Source organism: Equus quagga, chromosome 19, assembly GCF_021613505.1.
Source record: "Equus quagga isolate Etosha38 chromosome 19, UCLA_HA_Equagga_1.0, whole genome shotgun sequence".
In the NCBI taxonomy this organism is placed as follows: Eukaryota; Metazoa; Chordata; class Mammalia; order Perissodactyla; family Equidae; genus Equus; species Equus quagga.
Genome location: NC_060285.1, coordinates 12,611,753 through 12,618,662, shown reverse-complemented (window position 1 = coordinate 12,618,662; position 6,910 = coordinate 12,611,753). Strand labels below are relative to the sequence as shown.

The window sequence follows — 6,910 nt, the reverse complement described above, 5'->3', positions numbered from 1 at the left end:
GGCGTTGTCTGTTCTGTTCACAGCTGCTTCCCTGGCACCTAGACCGGTGCCTGGCATGCATACAGCAGGAGCTCAACAACTATTGATCGAGGGAATCAACTCACCTTTGTCCCAGAGAGAGGCTGTGGACTACGTTCGAAAGGACACAGCATCACCAATGAGTTCTACTTGGTTGTTTTCAAACATTCCTATTTCAAAGAGTTGGGGGAAGCTGGATATTTCGAGAAAAACTGTGTGAAGCCTCCAGGAAGACAGACTGATTCCTTCTACAGTGGGCCACCACCCCCCGATTCGAACATTTGGCAAACTTGAATTTTCTTATTCCAGGTTTTTCAGTTCCGTTCAGTGAATGTTTATTATTAATTATTATACAATACTATTAATTTTTAGTTGAGTTCTTACCACAGCCAGGCTTTGGGCTAAGCACATGACAAGTACCAGTTCATTTAATTTCCATCACAACTGTGTAAGATGGGCACCACCGTTATTCCCATTTTACAGGTGGGAAGACTGATTCAAATGGAGGTTAAGTCATTTCACTTCCATACGTCCCCGTGGGGTGATGGAGGGAGCCCAGCCTGGCGGGACAGGGAGGGCCTGCAATGCAGCCACAGTGGAGCTGAGCCCTCTGGGTTAGCGGGTCAGAGGTGCGAGGAAGGGCCTCTGAGGCAGGCAAGACAGCGTGAGCAAGGAGGTGCTCTGATCTTCCTCCCCTGAAGTTATCCCTGGGGCGGAAAGCTCTCAGACCGTTCCATTGGAAAAACGCATAATGCAGGCAATTTCCCAGCTTGCACATAAACATTTCAAGGAAAGGAAAAAATGATCCTCTTTACACTTTTCTTCCATCTTTTGTGCCTGCTGCTGCTTGTCTGGCAGACAGCCCAATCCGAGGAGAAGACACAGAATATCTCTCGTCAACTGTGACACAGAGAGCGGGCATCTTTGCTCAGCCCGTCAACGTCATCTTTCACTTCAATTGAGTAAAAAGGCAGATGTTAATGTTTTTCCTGTTAAGAGAGAATTTCCTTTTTTTTTTAAATGCATGGGGTTTTTCCTTGATAGGCCTAGTCATGTTTCATATATAATAGCAGCTTAGTGGTGGCAAGAGCGAGGGTTTGGGGGCAAGACACCCTGCGCTTGACTCTCATTTCCACCACTTACTAGCTATGGTCTTGACCTTCAGGTTCCCTCAGCCTCTGTCCCTTGACCTCTGTGACAAGACAAAAGATACTCAACAGGCCAGTGATAACGAATTCACGCAGCCGTGGTGGAATAGATGGGGAAACATTTGCCAAAGAAACTAGTATGATGCCTGAGTCATAGTGAGCGCTCATAAGTGATACTCATTATTGCTAACAAGAATTCTAGTTTATATAAGAAATTAAAGCTATGCACCTTTCATGGTGCTCTGCAAATAGTACCATTATTTCCAGGGGCTTTGCTTGATGAGCCAGGATGGTCCAGGTTACACTGCAGTAACAAACAGCCCCCAGATCTCAGTGGTTTACAGCAACAGAGTTCACTGCTTGCTCACACTGCACGTCCATCATGGGTCAGGTGCAGTTGTCTGCTGTTGTCTTCCCTCCCAGGGCCCGGAGAAGGGAGCAGCCAGTTTCGGAAGCATCACTGGTAGAGGAAAAGGTCTTATATCAGTATCAAATGCTGTGGCTTAGAAATGACACTTCAGTTCCATTCAAAGCTCTGGTCAGGACTGATTACATATTCCTCCCAACCATAACGAGGACAGGAAGAATAATCCTACCGTGTGTTTGGAACGGGGGGAAACCAGAAAAAAGTAGCCAACAGCCTTACTGATTAGCACAATGTTTGCTTTCTTTTTTTTTTTTTTGAGGAAGATTAGCTCTGGGCTAACATCCACTGTCAATCTTCCTCTTTTTGCTGAGGAAGACTGGCCCTGAGCTAACATCCATGCCCATCTTCCTCTACTTTATATGTGGGATGCCTGCCACAGTGTGTCTTGACAAGCGGTGTGTAGGTCCACACCCGGGATATGAACCAGCAAACCCCAGGCGAGCGAGGCAGAATGTGTGAACTTAACTGCTGCGCCACTGGGCCGGGCCCAACACAACGCTTTTGAGAACCACTTTCCCACCCAGAGTGATGGCTGGACAGTGGGAGGGAGGCAGGAGACAGAGGGGGACGAGGAGGACCCAGAGGGTCCCTGTCTGGAGGGCGATTCTAGGTCAACGTGCGGGGCTGAGCCAGAATGCTGGGCACCTTTTACTTCCGGACCTGACCCAAACACCCTGGCCCATTCTGTTCCACAAGTGAACAGGCCAGTCCTGCTAGGGGGTGGGGGTCCCGTGCTCTCGACACGGATGCTGAGGCTGGATGTCCCCTGCTGCTCTGGCCCTCCACGTGATGGACAAAGCAGAGTCTCAGAGCAGCATTTCCCTGGCTCCACCTCTCCTGCTCTGCTGGATTCCAGGACCTACTGGATTCTTCTCATAGTTTTGGGAGCCCCAGGCAATGTCTCTGCTGTGCTCCCCCCCTGCCTCCTTGGCTCCTTCCTGTTGCCAGCCATCGGCCCCACCCTGCTCTGGCTCGTGCATCTCCAGTTACTGCTGACGTCAAAAGCAGCAGCTTTGCCGGCATTGTCCTCCAAGGTCCCCCGGAGCTGCAGTTTCGTGGCTCCAGCAGCAGCGATGTCTGTGCCAACAGTGCCACCTACCGTCCCTGCAGAGGCTGGGCAACGTCCAGTGCTCCCAACGTCCCAATCTCGCACTGCAGCCCTTGCCAGAGGCCTCAGCATGAGTGCTGGCATGGGAAGCTTGAGTGGCTGACACTGTAGTCCGTCGGTTTCCTTTCTGACCCATGCTGGCCTTCCTCCAGGTTCTGGACCTCAGGTCTTCTCCAGACTCCCCCTGCGCCGAGGCACAGGCCTTGCAGACATGGGTCCTCCACCTTGAATAATCCACCCCGGCTTTCCTCCCCGTGCTCCTCAACCCTTGGTCAACCTTCAAATGTGAGCTCAGATGCCGCTTCTCCAGGGAAGGCTTCCTTGACTCCTCTGACTAAGCCAAGTCCCGACAGACGATCTCTGTCCGTAATGTTGGACTGGCAGGTCATGATGGGGGCTCCCATCAGAAGAGACACTCACTCATGGAAAGCCTTTCCCAACAGCCAACAAATGCTTCATGCTCCTCATGAGAACTAATAGGTCGCCCCTGACAAGCTGCTCACACGGCCTTTGTGGTCTCCAGGGCGAGAGGTGCAGGCCCGTCAGACAGCTGGGCCTTGGGGCGAAGGCCGCTGTGGGTTTCCATTGGCCCCAGAATGCTGACGTAGGTGAATGTACGTGTCGTCCTGAGTGGCGAGGAAAGGAACCTTCTTTGTTGTCTGTTTACCACGGTTGACTCACACCCTCCTTGTATCAAGAAAAGCTGACATTTCCGTGTCAGTGTGGGTCTGGTCCTCACTGGAGGCAGGGAAGGCAAGCCCAGTGAGTGCTCTGGGTGGGGCAGTTTCCCAAGAGGCCCATCGTCCCGAGAGCTGGTTGTCAGCCCTGACATATAAAAAAACCTGAGGAAACAGTAACAGTAACCCATTCGCGCATAGCAGGTAAATTAGGGTCCATTCTTCCCAGGGAACGCTATGTGGGCATTGAAAAGAAAGGAGGTGAAGGCAGCAGCCTTTGGTGCAATAAATTGGCAGCCCCAACCCCAAAGGAGAGAGCTGGCTGGGTGCTTGTGCACTAAATCTGACCAGCCACTGTGTTTGTGTGTGTGTCTGCATATATATCATTTAAATATTTAATTTATTTGCTAACATTTAAACTTCAGGAAATTTCACGTTTAGTGGTCTCTAACTCTGAGATCTCTTTAAACATGTCTTGGGCAACACGCGGCCCTCACTCCTCCTCAGTGACCGTCTTGGCTGGATCGGAGAGGCCAGTTTGTGTTTCCAGTTCACCCCACCCAGTTCCTGTCTGGCCTCTTTGGGTGCCTGGGTTGCAATCCCCACTTCCTCTCACTCCACCTCCCCCTGCCTGCAGGGTGCCGCTTTCTCCCACCGCCACTCAGGATGCTCACCACCCTGTGGGGTCAGCAGGACAGGGGAACCTAACCTTACTCATCACCTGAAAAAACTGAGGCCCAGAGAGGGGAAGTGACTTACCCAGGCTCACACAGCTCTTGCTGGGCAGAGTAGAGGCCAACCCCAGGCTTTCCAACTCTGGGATTTAAGGAAAAAAGTGTGATTTTTAATAATCCAAAGATTTCTAAGGTGTGAAATGGGACTCTATCCTGTCCCCAACTAATCGCCACCCACAGAGTTAGTGACGGCTGGTAACAGGCTAGCTTTGTCCTTCTGGGTTTGTCTCTGCTTCTACAAACACAGAGATCGAGGCTCACACTCCCGCAGTTACACCCACATGTCTACAGTTGGGTTTTTATTTAAGATCACAGCCTTGCAGATGTTCTGCAACGTGCCCCCTCACGCCCTGCGTCCGGGCCGCCTTTCTGACGCGGGGCGCATGGGACCACCACCTTCTCCATCACCGCCCAGTCCTGAGCGCAGGGCCAAGCAGAGGGGACGCAAAGCCCTGCCATCTCCCTGCGGGGTCTCCCGTCATGGGACCCTGGGCATGGTACTCCCCTCTCAGTGCCTCGGTTTCCCCACAGGGCCTGGCACAGAGACAGGGCATGTGAAACAACCGCTCAGTTCCTTCTATTTCAAAAGAAATCTTCTTCTCCTGTCAGGCCTTAGGAGCAGCACCCTGCGGGCCTTCTCTAGGGTGGCATTCCGGGGGGCAGTTCTGACCCAGACCACAATAATGATGTCCCCAGCCCATTCCCGTGGTGCTGGGTCACTCGGACAAAGGGCCAGGGCCCTGGCCTTCCATGTCCTACCTCCCCCTCCTCTGCTTCCTCTGAAGTCACCTAGAGAAGGGCACAGGTCCCACAGTGACTGCTTCCTGGGGTCACCTGGCTGTGCCACAGGGGGTCCGGGAACCCATGCAGAACCTGGGGAACCCTCCCTCTTCCACCTCCCCCTCCCCCCTTCATGGGCATCGGGACACAGAAAGAGCAGTCAGACGAGGTTTGAATCCAGGCTCTACTCCCTTGGACGAGTTATCTAAACTTCCTGTGCCTCAGTTTCTCCATTTGCCAAATGGGGACAATAATCCTATTTTCAAAGGGTTATTTTGAGGATGAAGTGAGAGGGAGGCCATGTTCCCTCCACCCCATCCCCAGGCCCCAGGAGCACTGACCAATGAGGTCTGGCTTTTACCACCTCTGTAGATGCCAGTCACCCATCTGAGGACCAGTGTTACTGAGTTAGAACCACACCCTCCCTTTAGAACCCAAGGACACCAAAAAAGGAACTGAAATCCACAAGTAAGTTGGCCGGGCTCCACCCTCAGCCTCAGCAGCCCCCCTCCGCTGGCCAGCTCAGAGGACGGCCAAGTCCAGGTCGGCCGGGCTCTCCGGGGTCACAAAGGTGTCGGCTCTCACCGGCTACCTGGGCTGAGTTACTTCTTGTTGCCGACGAAATGAATACACGAACACCAGTTGCTGTGCAGTAGTCTTCTCTTTCTATACCCCGAGCTAGCCGGGCTCTTTATTATTATAGCCTCTAAACAAAGCCGGCCTTTTGCCAAAGCAGTGAGTCAGCGACCTAAACCTGCGCAAGCGTCCCACAATAATGACCTTTCCCCTACACATCTGTTCATAACAGGTTCCTTCATAATGTTTCTAACTCCCAAGGTCCCAGGCTTGCTCCTTTTGAGGAGCTGATAAAACATTCTTGTTTGCAAGCAATGTTTTTCCTGGGGACTTGTGAGTTCACCAGGCAGAACATTCTGTTTGCAGAAAAGTCCAGCCAGTCTTGTGGATGCCTTGTGTGCAAGCACAACCACATCTCATGCCAGGTCTCCTTCACTTCTCCACTCTGGGCTCATCTCCGGCCACTCCTTCTCCACCCTAAACCCCACTGCAGCCCCGCCTCTGAGGGTGGGCCTGAATATAACAGGTGCTTCGTGGACGCTGTGACTTTTGCTGGGTTTGTTTCTGTTTTTGACTCAAATACCTCTAGCAGAATGCTGTTGGTATAACGTGGGTTTCCCAGCACTTTGAAGTTTGAAACAAATCTGAGGCAGGTTTTCACACAAACGGAATTTTTGCAAAGCACTGACTGGCTGTGACATCAGGTGCAAAGGTTGGTGGAGGTCTAACTGGGTAGGAATTTTTATCAGGACCCTTGTGGTTTGCGTTGGTGCTCTAGTTACAAAGTCCCACAGGTTTTGAGGGGTCCCTCCCAGCCCCGCTTTCTCAAAAGCCCTGTGAGTTGTGGTGCTGGCTCTGGCAGAGCATGAGCCTTCAGGAGCATGAATGTGGCGTCAGATGGGAAACAGCTGTGCTGATTGCTGTTGCTGACTCCCCCGTACCCACCCGCGTGCATCCAGGGTTTGTTTGCGCCATTCCCTCTCCCGGGGACTCTGGATTCCATCACTTGGGAAGATCTACGTCACTTTCCAAAACCCAAAGCAGGCAAAACCTCCTTGGGGAAACCCTCCAAGTCCTTCCTCGCTGGCAGAGCTGGCTGGCACCAGCTCAGTGCTTGCACGGTACCCGTGGGTGCTGACATCTAGCCACACACCCTCTCAACTTGTCTGTCTCCTCCCCCTAGACTATGGTGACCAGCCTGTGGGTCTCCCAAGTGCATCTGTGTCCCCAGTGTCCTGTGAAAGGCCTAGGCTTGGGTTGGCCCAGGTGGATTGCTTTTGGAATAAAAGTAGAAATTAAAATGCATGGGTTGGTGGACAATGATGCTTGGATGGACACAGAGGCTGTGGGAGCCTGTTTACAGAAAACTTGGAGGGTCCGCAGTGGCTTAGCTCTGCTTGACTACATGTTGTTTCCCCTGACACAGAGGAAGCTGAGGGCAT

At 52.4% G+C, this 6,910-nt stretch overlaps 1 long non-coding RNA gene across 1 annotated transcript; it reads right to left on the bottom strand.

Moving 5' to 3' along the window:
• Positions 1 to 1,039: 1,039 nt before the first annotated feature.
• LOC124230574 (uncharacterized) lies at positions 1,040 to 5,564 on the bottom strand. Its single transcript, XR_006886218.1, has 3 exons — positions 5,478 to 5,564; positions 4,138 to 4,194; positions 1,040 to 1,626 (listed from the first exon to the last, which is right to left on the bottom strand). It is a non-coding gene; the product is annotated as an uncharacterized LOC124230574 (long non-coding RNA).
• Between the last annotated feature and the right edge of the window lie 1,346 nt (positions 5,565 to 6,910).